Source organism: Acromyrmex echinatior, chromosome 10 (genome assembly GCF_024713525.1).
Source record: "Acromyrmex echinatior isolate Ae372 chromosome 10, ASM2471352v2, whole genome shotgun sequence".
NCBI classification, from domain to species: Eukaryota; Metazoa; Arthropoda; class Insecta; order Hymenoptera; family Formicidae; genus Acromyrmex; species Acromyrmex echinatior.
This window is the reverse complement of record NC_141861.1, coordinates 8570756-8587193: the sequence shown is the minus strand read 5'-3', so window position 1 is coordinate 8587193 and position 16438 is coordinate 8570756. Positions and strand designations below refer to the sequence as shown.

At 33.9% G+C, this 16438-nt stretch overlaps 1 protein-coding gene and 1 long non-coding RNA gene across 2 annotated transcripts in view; one reads left to right on the top strand and one right to left on the bottom strand.

The window, feature by feature from the left end:
- Positions 1–16438, bottom strand: part of LOC147908261 (uncharacterized) — a 342006-nt gene continuing 325568 nt past the window's right edge. The window contains exon 6 of the mRNA XM_087410260.1: positions 1–1392. The gene's annotated coding sequence lies outside the window, so the exon portion shown is untranslated. The remainder of the gene's footprint in view (positions 1393–16438) is intronic.
- On the top strand, positions 4656–6921 carry LOC147908263 (uncharacterized). Its single transcript, XR_015546364.1, has 2 exons — positions 4656–5815; positions 6656–6921. It is a non-coding gene; the product is annotated as an uncharacterized LOC147908263 (long non-coding RNA).

Below are 16438 nucleotides of genomic sequence, written 5' to 3'. Positions count from 1 at the left end.
TGTTCAATATTTGCTTTATTTGTTTATTCATTGTTACGTGATTTTCATATTCCAAATAAATATTCCAATACTTTAAACATTTTTGTACATTTATAAAATAATAATGAGTAGAAAGAAGACATCCAAAAAAATATACTATAATATAATATAAAACTATACAATAAAAGAAAATTTAAAGAAAGTACACCATATATATGCTATAGATTAAAATGTCCATATCCACATTATTATAAATTATTTTTCTAAATATGAAGAACAGATAGGAAATAATAACGATGTCTGACTGTTTTCTTATAATAATAATGATAAATCTAATTGTTTTCTTAATTTAAATAAGCTTATTTATTATATCGATATTTTTATATATTGTTATATTATGTAGTATATAATTATATAAAAATAATATAAATCGCGCTCGTAATAATTTAATTTAAATGAATAAAAACCTTATTGTATCAGTTTGATTTGTCAAATCAGTTCTATATGCATTACATGCATGTTACAGCCGATTTGAATACTCGATATTTTAATAAATAAACGTATACTATTAAACGCGGGGATATATTATAAACATGGATAAAAAGTAAGATAATAAGAAAAAAGGAAAAATGCTATGTTCTTGAAATTAATTTAAAGATTTACGTAAATTTTATATACTCGAAATAATAAGATAATCTATTTTTATATTTTTGGTAATGATTTAAGATGTGATACATGCAACCTTAATGTATGAAAGCCATATTTTCAAGATTACGGATAATAAAAAAATTAAGATAAGAATCAACAACAAATTAACAATTAAAAGAGGCGTTGATAGCCGGCAAACAATCGGCAATTTTTTATATAATAAAACTCTAATGGATGATATTATATATTACATTACATGTATTGACTAACTGAACGACATATAAAATTAAAATTGCGAATATCAATTAATCAAACATTTCAGCTTCAATTTGAGTCTTCGGCAAACAAAAATTGATAATTAAAGAAGAGAATTGATCGTAATAGATTCACATCTTTCCTTCATATGATTTCCATGTATCTTACTGCAATCCATGAATATTCTGATATTGTATTTTCACATTATTATGCGAAGTTTGCAATATTGTTTAACCAAGTACATTCAAAGATGCACTTTGCCAAGATCACATGTAATACTTGATGTAGAAATTGTCTACGTTGCGTCTCTATCTTCAAACTCTGTTTTGTTCTTCGTTAGAATACGTGAGTTCGATATCATTGAGTAATCCCTCACAGCTGACGGCGCTTAAAATTTCCTTTAGCTCAACACAATACGCTCAGTTCGGGCAGACACGAGAGATAAGGGATACACAGTTTTCTGCACTCGCGGTAAATCGCGAGTTAATCCTCCGGAGCTGACGCCAAAATCTGTAACACATTCCTACACAGTATAAGACCTATTTAATTTGTATTAATTGAAAGGTGTTAATTAATTTCAAGGAATTAAAATGACTATAAAAAAAAGAATTAATACTAGTTGTAAGTAAATTTTAATCAGAATAATCCAGACGTAACATAAAAAAAAATCAATTGTTCGACATTTTCGAGAGATATTTTAAAGAGATTTATAACTGAATGGATCCAATATAGTCATCGCCGATTCCGAAGAGTTAATACAACAGTTATAAACAAAAAATATTTATAATTGATAAATAGAGATTTTAAGCATTGAAAATAAATGGTGAAAACAAAAGAAAATAATGCAAAGAGAGAAAACAACGGACATAATTATTGATAAACAGAAGAAGCGTTATAAGGAACACATAAATATGCCGGAAAGAGCGATTGGTTTAACTGCTCAGTTCGGCCCATAAATTACTTAAACATCGATCATTATTATACGGCTTGTAGCATCACCACAGGATATCTCTTGTATTATCGGGTAACGGCGGATTTGCATATCAGATTTCCGGAGCTATCTTAGCCGATGCACTCGACATTGATTCCTACAACAAATTCCTCCGAGATATAGTAGTATGAAGAATAGAAATGAGATATCCGGGTAGTTTGAGATATTTCCTCTTTCTCCGCACTTTTTTTTTCCTTTTCAATAATGCAAGACAAACAAGTTTTCTAATAATATCCGTACGCTCAGATCATATGTTCTAAAGTGAACGTAATCACACGCAAAATAAGATAAAGAATAAAAATAAAAAAGAAGATGTACAATATCTCGTGGAGGAAAAAATTGAAAAAGTGGGAAAGAGAAGAGAAGATCTCGCTTTCTTCTCTCTCTTTCCCTTTCTTTCTTTCCTTCCTTCCTTTCCATTGCTCCGCATGCGTACGGAGTGGAAAAAGATAGACGAGCGTACAGAAAAATGGCGAATGCGAAAGGGGGACATGATGGTTGGTGGGAGAAAGACAACCGAGACCGAGATCGATAAGCATTAGCAACTATTTCACAAGCACAGAATCCACCCCGGCATGGACCATGCACAGCAGCTCTACCCACTTTTTCGGCGCTTTCCACCACCCTCCTTTTGGCTGACTTCGTCTTCTTCGCTCCGCTCCGCCCTCGCAGTCCATCAGTATTGTGCTGTGAAGAGCACCCTGTTGCAAAACACGACGCCCTCCCTCGTCTTCGTGGCTGGAAGCGGAGGGGCGGGGGTAAGAAGAAAGAAACAGAGAGAATGCACGCATCCAAAGCGCACGGATGTAAGTCGTGTACATTGCAACGGCAAACGCTAAGGTGTATAAACCCCACGGCGGAAAGAGCACCAGTCACGTCCCGTAGACACGAGTACGTAGAATACGCCAGACTTACCTATCTCGCGCCGAACCTTTCAGTCGCAGACAGTAGAATTTGAACTAAGACAAATCGCTGTTGTTTCCGAAGTCAATGCGTCGATGGTTTTTCGTTACGCTTGACGGAAAATTACAATTCAGGCGAACGAGAGGGTTTCTCAAAGCCGCGAATAAATAACAAAATCTCCTTTCCCATGCAGCTTCGCAATCGCGCGTCACTTTAGAGCGAAGCTTCGATAGTTTAGTTCAACTAGATGTTTAATATCGAGAACGAGAAGATTATGTAAAAAGTCGTGCTTGAATGTCTATACTTGGAGAAAAATTTGCTGCAAACTTTCCGAAGAATCTGCACACAGCTTGTAATTTGACGCGTGTCGCGGTAACAAACTCGGTAATTGCATTTTTTTTTTATGGAGAACGAGGGATGTTGCGATAACGTAAATTCAATGTTTAAATTGGACACTTTTTAATCTGTTCGATAAATGATAACGTGTTTCTTTCATTGTTCGACTCGATTCTCGAATCTCGAATTGTCACACGTTTAAAATATGTAAATACAGTTCAAATAGCTCTCGCCGTTTAACTCCTGCAAATTCAATTGAAGGCAGAGCAAATGGAGTTCAACCAATTTGATCACTTCGATATGTTCATCCTTGGCGTGGAACCATCCTCATGGTGACCTGATTTCGGGAAGCTGCGAGGAACTAGTTCATCCGTAACTTCTGCGCTGAAAACCCTCGCGGCCTATATTATCTTTGTTCAAGACAGAATATTTTATTATTCTCCCTATCGATAACTCATGTGACTTATCTCTTATAAGAAATATATCAAAAACAAAAAGAGATAACTGAGAGAAGGAGAGTGTGTGTGAAACAAAATTACAAAATTCAAACGTGCACACAGATACTTTTTAACATTAGAACTACACTGAGGGAAAAATACTTGATATTCACAAAATAATTACAAGGTAAAATAATCATGGTTAGGAGCTCCATTTTTATTGTTATTATCGCTATTAGTAATAATAATTCTTATAAATATACTGAAAAAAAAATTGTTAACCTGACTAAATATGTTTTGTTCGTAATGATTATTTAGTTCAAATATTTGTACATTTAGATTAACAAAATATTGTAACTTAAAATATGTTATTTGGAATTAAGAAATATTTGCTTGACAGCCCGTGAATGCCACATTTAGTTGAATCAACTAATTTATTTTTTATAATTATATTTTTTGAAACAGCAATTTTTTTTTCTCAGTGTACAAATGAGCGAATAGATAATAATTATTATAAACACAAATGAGATGAAGAGATGATAATTATAAATTTTATAATTTTATACCAAAAATATATAGTTGAGATCAAAAACAATTATAAATGTAGCAGTAATAACTATGAAATTAGAGACCTCTTAATCATAATTATTTTAATAATACATTTATAGTCACAAATGTCAAACACTTTCCTCTCATGCCAGTAATTAATTTCTACTATTTAAATCTACTACATATATATATCTTTTGAAAAATAAGAAGAAGATATATTGATAATTTTAATCATTTACATATTGCAACAAAAGTCATGAAAGATATGCAGAATAAAAATAAAAGATATGTTCAGAATATGCAAGATTATTTTGAACAATTAACAAAAATTACAAATCAGTTATTTTGATTGCTTTGGAAATTTTAGTTAAGGATGTTAAAAAATACGAATAAACAATTTAAATAAACATTAAGGGCTACGAGTCAAATTTTTTAATATTTATAGATAATTCATATATAAAATATAATATTAGGTGTTGGAATTAATTCGTAGCGTTTTTTAATGAAAGAATGTTATTTATTTCACATGAGCATTAAAAAATACATTAATGAAAGTACTTCCCATCACTTGTAAAACGCTACGAATTAATTCCAACACCTAATAGAAGCCAGAGATGCAATTTATATGCTCATTATTTTTGGTCAACGTGATATTTTTACTGTCTTATATATGTAAAAGATTAATAAAGGGAAAAATAATATCCTGAGATTAAATACTAAACATCTGTATACAGATTAGATTTTCACCGGCTTATGGCATACGCAAAAATCGAAAGGGATGATATTCGGGACTCTTCTCTCGTTGCGCAACGGACGGGGGTTGGTCAGATGTTATGCATAATTTAATACAATAGCGAATAAACTAGTTTGTAATATGTACGACGCGATGCATTCTTTAGAACCGTGCGATCGTTTTGCAGCAGCGGCACGTGCAGTAAGAAATTGAGGTGACATGCCCTTCATATTAATGCACGAGCCGGCCGGTGCAACGGGCGTTAGTGCGACCTGATTTCGCGACGCCGCAGTCCAGTAAGAAGCCGGTTAATCAAAAGTAATATTACGTCGTTATATGTGCACAAACTCGAACACGACCGACGATAGGAACAGCATAATACGCAACGCTTAATTGTGGTATATTTATTGTCAACCGTATTTCGTGAATTACGATGTTCTAAGTCCACCGCTAAGGCCATAGTGCAAATTAACGCCTGGCATTACGATCCGCCTCCCTCTGGTCTCCTTGAGAGAGAAAACGTGCGATATATACCATGTATACGTATAGAAACGCACACGTGTTTACACGCATCCAGTGACGTGGGCCCGTGCAAGAGGGTAGATATTATGTTATCTCGAGAGTGCGTCTTGCGCAGCCGCGTGTAAAATGTTCGACTACTGAGCTCCTTTACATCATCGTACCGCTGTAAAGGCGAAGGAGCACGACGTGCGATCCATTCAGAACGTAATTAGTTTTGCTGTATGGAATATTCGAGTGAAATTTCAGAGTGCGAAAATTTTAATGAATAATTCAAATATCGAAATATGTAAATTTGCGAATTAAGGAAAAAGATGCATCAGTATCTATGAGATTTCTATAAAGGAAAATTCCGAGAGTTCAAGGACGATTATTTCAAGATTTAAAAATTGAAGAATCGTTCACATTTCTGTACTTGTAAAAAAATAATTCGCATGTTTAACGGAATGCTCAAACTTTCAAGAGGTATGTTAAAGGGACTTTTATATTTAAAGATTTGAAATCGTAATCTAAAACTTTATAAAAATAAGATCTTGAAAAGCTATTACAATAAAGACATAAGAGAGCTGAAATTTTGTAATTGTGTAAGAATCAGAGATTCAAGAACGTCGCAAAATGAATAATTCAGATCTAAAATATGGGAATCTGCGGATTAAAGAAAAAGAGGCTCCAGTCAGTATCTAAGACTTTTGAAGAAAATATCAGAGATTCAAAGAGATTATTGAAAGATTCAAGAATTGAACAATCATTCAAACATTTCAAAACTTATGCAAAAAATAATTATTCGCGTCTTTAATGGAACGCTCAAATTTTCAAAATAAAGAAAAATTAATAATTCAGGATTTGAGGATTTTAATTCAAATTTTACAAGAATAAAAAAAATCTGAACTTCAGAAGCTATAAGCAAAATAAGAAAGATGTAACAAAGAGCTGAAATTTTGTAATTGTGTAAAAATCAGAAATTCGAGTAACGTCGAGTAATTTAAAAATTCCAGAATTAAGAAATCAAATATTTTTAAGCTTATAAGAAAACTATTTATTCGCATATTTAGTAGAATACTCGAATTTCTAAAAATATGTTAAAAGAAATTTTATATTTAAGATTTTTTTTTAATCTTTAATATAAAACTTTAGGAAAATAATGTGTGTTAAGAAGCTATTACAGTAGAAAGAAGGTATAACAGAGGGTTGAAATTTTGCGATTGTGTAAAGTTGACGTCAAAATCTTGTTCCGTTCTGTCCTTAGTTCTTTTTGTCTTAAGGTTCTTTACCGAAGTAATTATACTTGCGATTTTTCGCTTGTAGTTAATGAAGGCGCCGAACGGACAAAGTATCCAAAGGGCACAGTACTAATTTACCATATTCCTGTCCGCTATGCGGAGATTATGCGAATAATGCGGAAAGTTACGAGCAGTTAAGAAGAAGGTTAAACGTCTTTGAGCCTTTATACCATTTAAGCATAATCTGTAAACTGCAATTCGTTTACTATTTATTAAATACAAAACTGTTGTGTATAAATTATATATAAAACAATTTATACGCTAAGAATAAATTGTATTCATTGATAGGAACACTTGATTAATGGCATGGTTTAAGCGTGATAACATCTTCTATTATCGTAAATCCATATTGTACGATGCTTTCGATTACATTGTCGCAATTTATATGCTTGATTAAGCACTGCGCGAAATTTTCCTGAGGCAACGCGAATGTCTATATTCCATCCCAACTTTTCCATTTACGCGGAACGTGACAGCAAACTGCATATTACGGCTAACTACAACGAAACGAAATGAAGCCTTTATTATTAACGTTTCCCGCTTTAAACGTTCGCGTTTGACGAGTTTATTCTCCAGAGCCTGCGAAAAACTTGAAATAGGATTAGCGATTTCTCTCTAACAAGAATTTATTTAAATATTTCACCGTAAATACATTGTCATTTGCGCAGATTGAATTTAACGGAAGTTTCATCTCCTTTCACATCTTCTTTAATTGTTAACACGTTTTACAAATTAATTATCACGTTAACCCTTTGCATCATGACGGGACATTCAGCGTCTCACCTTTTTTCGTCTAGTTTTTAATTATTTTGATGAATTTCTTGATGTTAAGTACCGAATTTTTGTTCTCGTAAAGTCCCTAGAATATGAATAAGCGTTTAAAAAAATAAGCAACCATAAATTTTTATTTACATAATTACTATAATTAAATAAGTAGTCAAAATTTGTGCTTTTTAAAAAATGTATTATCCAGGTACAAAGTTTCAAAAACGTCAGTCTGCTATAAAAATTCGTGACACAAAGGATAAAAATGTAAATTTAACAGACACTTAAGTTACCGTTTCCTTTATTTACGCAAAAGTTTAAAAAACGTTTCCGATTTCCCTGACACTTTTATTTCCCCGTAAATAAATATGAAGCTTATTTGTTCGTGTTGGCATCGAAACAACAGTAATTTTAGTTTCTACCCTCCGCAATTCGCAGGTAGCGCGCAACTTCTGAGGTACTCTACATGACATTTTATTTTATCGCTTTGCATTTGCAAGCGACACGTTCGGTTTTGTGCGCCGGTGCACCGCGCGATTCCAAACCCATTCTGTGGACAAGGGAGTTCCTAGTTTCGCGAAAAGCAATGGAAATATCTAAATTTGTAACGCGAGGCGTCGTTAGCGAAAGTAATGTGTTCGTGACGCAATGGCGCGTTAAATACTGTAGCTTTTAGTTAGGTAGCATGTAGCTAACAATTGCGGTAGCAATCTATCTCATAAATGCATCGTGTTTCTATCCAACCTAGTCAATCTCGCGATTCATCGAAATTTTCAATTTATCTAAATTGTTAATCATCAATTGTTAATGTGCAACTAGCTCAACGTAATCACGGAAGCGCATCAAGTTTGGTACAATGAATAGCATTAATATATATTATATATATATATATACATCTGATAATCTTTGTCCTCTCTGAATGGATTTGAAATAGCGAATAGGAAATTCTACATATATATTTTATGTATTTTGAAAAATATTAAAAGCTACTGTATTTTGAAAAATAAATGTAATTAGAATTTTCTATTTGTTGTTTTCAAATTCATATTTATATGGATGATAAAGATCACCACATATACATTTATTTTTAATGTTTTTTTAAAATATATGAATATACATTTTTAAAAACATAGGTAGAGTTTCATTATTTTAAATCCATATTAATAGAAATGACAAAAAATATATCATAAATACATATAATTCTTAAAGTTTTTCAAATATACATAGACTTTTTAAAACGTATAGATCTTTAGAAAAAATATGTATGTATTATAGAGATAATTTTCTCTTCGCTGTTTCTAATCGATTGCAATAGAGATCGCAGAGGTTATTACATATTTTTAAAATATGTGTACAAATAAAAATTGTATAATAATTATATGATTCTATAAAAATTATGTTTATGTTTTTTATAAATTACATATTATAAATATAATATATAACATTTTTATTTACATTTTACTTATAATATATATATATATTAATTATAAATTAAAGACTAAATGTGGTAATAATCAATTCAAGAATTCACAAATTTATTTTAATCATTAATTATTAAAGATATTTTATATTAAGGGAAAAGTCGTTCGCAAATTTCAGCCGACCGATTCAGCGACTCTCTGTTTCATTCATCGCACGTAAATAATTATCTCGTGCGGACGCAACAATTCTGAAAAATGAGTGGCGTGAAAAACAGACCGTCAAAACTGTAAGCGCGCGAGCGTCGCGGATCGTAAAAACGTGACAGTGTGGTCGTTTCGACGCATCCGACGTTTTCTCTCTCTCTCTCTCTCTCTCTCTCTCTTTATTTTTTTTATAGAATTTCACACCGTAAAAAAACCACATACGCAAGAGCGCATCGTTTTTTGGTACTCGTCGCCAATGCAACGTGCAATCGGTGATTGGTGGAAGTCATTTCGCGGCGTACGACCGCGTAATATCAAATAACGCGCTCATTCGCGATATCCGGCGTAAGAATGCTGATTCTGAGTTATTCGAGTCGTATCGAACGAGTTTATATCGGCTCATACGTCGTTGCAGCACCATACAAGTTGTATCATGCAATCTTTCTGGATACCGACTCTTTCGCATCACGATCTGCCTCTGTGTAATGCATCCGATGGCTTGGCCATGTACGAAAGAAAACGGCGCACGAGGAAGATCCGGAAAGAACGGAGTGGCTATTTCGCTATAATGTAACAGAGAAAAGAAGACAGGCACGCCTTTGAAAGCGCGGTGCGAGGCAAGCGAATTCCACTGGACGGTAATAGGGGCTTGTATCTTTTTTCTAATTACGAGAACGCACGCGTGCATGTCGGTTTTGGGATTTTTCACTGCCATGCCACGTTGCTGCCACAGTGATTATCCTGATAATCGATATTCCGAATCCTCAACGTATCAGCAGAAATTCAAGCAGGATGATTCACAATAATAACGTATGAGCGTGAAGCACATGGAAAGAATAATTTCACTGAAGTATATAAAAATCAGGCCAGGTTTAGTTCGGAAAATAATTATCGTTTATTTGCTCATAATTTGTAACAATTGGAAAGAATAGTTTCGCTGAAGTATCTAAAAATTTAGCTAGATACAAATCTGAAATTAATTTTGTTGGAATATTGAAATAATGAAGAAAGTAAGAATTTCAAGCGTGATAAGCAACGCTGTAAAAAGTTTTGATATCCTAATAATTAATTTAGTGTCCTGTATAATTATTTTGATAGTGTAACAAAGTTACTTGCAGAGATCTGTATCTAATTTTTAGATACAGGTACTTCAGTAAAATTGTTCTTTCCGTGCACGCTATCAAGATAAATTTAATATGCGAGAATATGCTCGATATAATATTTAATATACGCACGAGACCGGCAAAAATGTTGCGAGGAACGCGGAGAGAGAAAAAGAGATCGATCGATCGATTCGCGATGACGTTAGTTTCTAATACGGCGTTATTTCGGAATACTGGGAGAACGAGGGATAATCCAACAGATTCGTGAATCACGAAGTCCGTACGCATTCATGCCTATCCATCAGAGTTAACGGCGGCTCACGCATTATTCCCGCGGTCAAATCTATCCATCTACACGCATATTGGGAGCGCAGAAATGCGCACGACTGCATTATCGAAATCATTTTGATACGCTATTGGATGCACAATGTACGAATATTTTGTGCAAAAATTTTTTTCTACAATTCTAACGCAATAATGTGTCGAGATAAACAATGAATAAAAAGAGCAAAATGTATCGAGAATTAGAAATGTTTTGGTAACTAACATTTTTAACAGCTGATGCGATGTTGGTTTTTCGAGCAACGAAGAGAAAAAGTTTATAAGACACGGGATGATTTGCCAGAATGTATAAAACGGGAGCAGAAGAAAATCTTTCTCTCCTTTACGACCACGAAGTTGACGTCGATATTCTGATAATGATAATCTCTGAAATTGATTTTGTTTCAGGTAGCTACAACTTTTCAAATTTGTCCGATCTAATAATTAGCTTTCTTTATCAGAAGATATTAAAAACCTCCAGAAAGGATTATAAAATCTATACTGTAAGATTCTCATATTTATACCTAAACTGCTTTCCTGTTCCTCATTTTACGTTAATATTAAACGCAATATCTTAGTGTTAGAAAAATTAAGTATTCATTTGGCTCCAGTTTTAATATTATGGAATTTTTATTTGACGCTTGCACTGAAATTTCCTTTAAGAAATCAAAGATTGATTTTATTGTTTATCCAAAAAATTTGATATATATAAAATAGACAATTTTAAAATATATATTATACAGTTTTAAAATATACAATCATTAAATATAATATTGTTAAACGTATAGTTTATACACTACATTTTTTGTAAATGTTAAAATCAATCTTTAGTCTTTTAAGAAAACTCTACATACTTCTCTTATAATCTTTAATTTTTATTATTTTATTAATTACATCATTAAACATTGTATCTAACTATGTACTATCCTTTGTTAGTCTGTCTCGATTTCCGTCTCGTTTTCGAGTACAATAACAGCGACATAAGTTTCGCATTTCTGCATTTCGAGTATATATATTACATACATCTATTCAGACCCAATTGTTGTATCGACAACGATCTCGGGCCGTGCAAAACCTCGGCCCGCGCCGTTGTTGTCGGCTGGTCGAGAGGACGAGAGGGCAATCGGGAGTACGCCGTAAATGGTTTTTGCACGCAAAACAGCGCGTATAATGCCGATATAAATTGCGCGGAGGCTTAATTAATTGCGGGCGTTCGCCCTCGCTCGCTCGCGGCGAGCTGAACCCGACAAAACGACTTGGCCGCGAGGGATGTATGCACACGGAGATTGCATGTGCAACTGCATACGGGCAAAATCAATGGCCGCAGACCGGTACCGGACGGTTCTCCTCTCTGCCATTCTACCTTCCCATCAGTCCGCTCCTCGCCCTTCCTCGCGCGGCCCTTCCTCCGCGTCTCTACTGTCCCGTAACCTCTGTCTTTCTCACACGAACGACGGGACATATCGCGAAACGTATGTCACCCATTCAACGACTGACAGCCGAGCGGCGCACTCCAATTAAGGCTAATGACTTTACGCGCCCGTGCACGTCCCCTTACCTTTAATTGTCACCTCTTGTCCGCGTTCCTGCTTTACTCTTTCGGTCCTTCGCACACACCTTCCCTTCCACCACCCCTTATTTTTTTCTCCCTCTTCTCTCCTGTGCGTTTTTACTTTTTTTTTTATCTCTCGTCGATTGCGTCGCATCGAGTGTTTTGTCGGCGTACGACGGCCGTCGATAAAGGTGTCTAGGGAGTTGGTGGGCGGAAACGCGAGAGTGAATTAGCTCGAACCAATGAAGTCCATCGCGACGAAATGAAATTGGGTACGTGAGCGTAATACGACGGGCAATATCGAAAGTAGCTGCTTTTACGTTAGGTTCTCTGTACAAAGAATCTTATCTTCCATCCAAGAACATCCATAATGCGTTACGTTAAGTACTTATCGTAAAATAAAGCCTGTATGTAACAAGTAAACTTATGTATACATATATATTAACGCACAAAGAAGATCGTAACGTAATGTTTAACGTAGGTTTACTATTATAGTTCACGATTAGTACTTAACGTAACGCGTTACGGATGTTCTGGTGCGAAGGAGGATCATGGTACATAGAAAAATTTAATAAGACGTATAAATCTTGAAACATAATAGGTGTAGTAAGCCTTAGTCCTAAGGATACAATCAATTATAGACGATTATTCTCTTTACTGTAATTGGTTAAGATTTTAAGATGGATTCAAACCTTGACAGAAAAGCAGAAACCAGAAAAGTAACAGCCAATCAGAACTCGCACTGATAGTCGACAATTTTTGCTTTTTTTTACTGTTTACTACTGACACGAGTTCTGGCTGCTGCTTTTTGTTTTCTGCTTTTCTGTCAATGTCTGAATTCATTCTTACGGCTTACACCGTGTAGTATTAAACTTTAAGCCGATTAATTTCTTACGATTTAAGGGAATTCTAAAATTATCTGTAATGTCGACTAAATTATAATTTTTGTGGCAATTACTTTTTTCCTCTTTTACAGATTCAAAAATCTTTCTCCAGGATTGAACTATAAGAAGTACGCATTAATACGACGGTGGAGTTTATGTCGAAAACGACAAAAAATTTTGAAATTAAAATCTTAAGAAAAATTTTTTTGTCTTTCTCGGCATAAACTCCATCTCACAGACACGTATTAATACGTATACTTTAATCCTGAAAAAGAAGAAAAAAGTAATTGTTATATAAAACTTACGATTTAGTCGGTAATACAGACGGCTTTAAAATCCCCTTAAGATTTTAAAACTTAAGTTTTATGCTGATGTCTACAATGAAATTTTAAGACGTAAAATTTAAGCTTTAAAACCTAAGAGATTGACCAATTATAATCGAATGTGAGGATACTTGATTATGATTGATCAATTTCTTAATGCTTAAAATTTAAGTTTTATATTTTAAAATCTCATTGTAATCATCACTACCCATATAGAACGAAGGTTTACAACAACATTACTTTACAATTGTTACTGCAATATTGCTGGAATGTATGCTGTATGGATACGCAGTCAGGAACAGCACAAATTTCAACTTGGATGCTATGCCAGTTCGGATGCTGTTTCCTTTAACAGAAGCTTCCCTAAAAATCTACAAAGTTTTATGAAATAATCTATTGAATTATTACTGGAGCAACGTAAATCTGTAAATAATAAAGATTTATTCTAAATCGACAATGTAGCGAAACGTTTTGAAAATTAGAATCAATTAGGACGTTATAGGAGCCAGTCAATCCGCTTTCGCGACGCGACGGCAAGATAAAAATTTAATATTATTGCATGTTGTAATGACACGAAAAGTAGAATGGAATAGGTCGAAACGTTTCCTTTCGGATTTCCCAAAAGAGCGACTACAACAGAGATGTAGGAATGAGCGGCTCGCTGGTATTCGTCAGAGACACGTGAGGCGTTTACGAGATTTACAAGGGACACGAGACGAGATTACTATCACTCGGTGCGAGGCCTACATTCTGATGGTATCAATAAATGCTGTTCTTCGGGGCACATTTATTCGATACGCCGAAGGTTTTACTTATTACCACGGAACGGGAAGTATTCGTCACTGCTACGTGAGAATTGCAACGTGCATGGATTCTCCTCTCTCTTTATCTCTCTATCTACCTATCTACCTATCTATCTCACGCTATTAATAATTCTGCTTGCGGTCGTTTCCTTTGATTACGAAACGAAGAGAAGACCGCGGTGCCTGCTCTCGCGCGCGTTTGTCTGCCTGCTCGACCCCCGATGTATTGTACGACACCCAACGGCATTGCTCCATCCCGTCCGCCCGCGCCGCGGTAGGATTGCGCGGTACAATGGCCCATTACATAATGGAATACGGACGTGCGATATACCAGGGGGCCGTCGCGTTGCGTCGCCGCGATGCTGCACACGACACGGGGGTCGTGAAGAAGCCTTCTCTCCCTTCTCGCCCGTACAGTCAGGGACAATTTGGGGACTGCATCACGCGAAATTTCTCATGTGATACGATTCTGATGCACTAATGCTCTTGTCTTGTTACAATCGCATTGAAAATGAGAAATCATGAATTTTTTTCTTGCAATATACACCGTAATGAATTAATTTTTTCATATACTACGTACATACGATAAGAACGGTTTTATTGCTAAGTATATAAGAATTTAGATAGATATAGATTCGATATAAATACAGATATAGATACAGATCTGAAAATAATTTTGTTGGACTATCAAAATAATTATGTAAAAAAGTTTTGATATTCTTATAATCGGTTTGAACGCATATTCCGCATAATTACATTTTTAAATAGTTAAGAAAAATCATTTTTACCGTGCATTTTCGTTCGACCATATAAATTATTAAAATATACAAGTTGTTAAAAGAAGTTTACGTGAAGTAGTATAAATGGAAAACGTTTATCTTTTCGCCCGAAAATTTTATTATTTCTTTCGTTCTAACATAATTCCGGGCTCGCTTCCTTACTCTTGCAAAGTTAAGGAAAGGAAGGCGATAAAAAGTTTATAAAGTTTTACATCAATGCTAATACCAATCGTCTGTTGCTCGCACGTGGACTATTCATCGCTTTGAAGACTAAACGAAAGTTTGTGCGCGCCGTTTTATTCAACTCGACGAGAAAGTTCGGAAACCTCTACATGATGGGAAGAATACGAGAGTAGGTACGTATTCATTCTCAGACTTATACGAGTGAAAACATTAACGATATTATATTATACTGTTTTGTGTGTGTGTGTGTGTGTGTGTGTGTGTGTGTGTTGTGTGTGTGTTGTGTATAATATAATATATACACATACAAATTCCATTTTAATTTACTTCCTCCCTTTTTGATAATCCTATTAATACTTTTATGAACAAAATATTAGATCAATTTGTAAAGAAAACACATAGTTATTTAAAAAATTAAAAAATTAAATTAAATTATTAAAAAAAATTTAGATTATTTCAAAATTTCAAGTACTTAATAAATAAAAAAATAATTTGTGATTTATTAACTTGATTTTATTAAATAACATTTAGAAAAAACATTAAGAAAAAAATCTAAATTTTATTAAGACATGACAAAACGATAAAAAATTAAAATAATACACTTTATTAAGTTTTTTTATTGCAGCGATCACAAATAGTTAGTAGCTCGTTTTGTATGTAATTAATAAGTGTGTATTAAAAAGCAATTATACAATTATACTATTAATTTCAATTACTTAGTAAGTTAATTTTTTCTCAGAGATTCTAATGCTCCGATACTCGAAGTATCCTTCCCGCGGTTTTCCAATGTAAATCTTAACTAACCAGTTCCTAAGCACGAGTTGATCTGTGGATATTCTGCAAACCAGCTGCCAGCGAACTCCGGAATTTAATGTATCCAGCGCATTCCGGAGGTCGTTGCGCGGTACGAGCAAATTCGCATCGGAATTACAAGGCGTTGTAGTTAATGTCCGGGTGCGGTGCGAGGATGTAACGCGTGCAAACAAGACTTTGTTGAATATTCGATGCCCCTTCCCGTAACGCGATACAGTTTCAATTTGAACTACGTGTACTTTATATTATTCGATTTCCTCCTATTCGGCATTAGCTTTTCTACAATTAGTTGCATGCTTTCTCGTAAAGCTGAATATGCTTGGATTTTAGTTCTGATAGTAGATTTAGAATATTTCGAATTTCAAATATTTAATAAATAAAAAAGTTATGTGTAAGAAATTGATGTATCTAAATATTAAAATGTACATATATTATTCTAGTTAATTATTCTAGTTTAATTATTATATTTGTGATTATAATTGCATGGTAAAATGATTATGGTTACAGGCTTCATTTTTATATTATTAATTATTATTCTTATTATGTGATAGTACTATATTTATAGTTCTAGCTGTCAACAGATATATAATTAGTACCGAAAGTGACTATAAATTATAGTTAAATTACAGTAATTGCAATCATTTTTTCTCTTAGTGT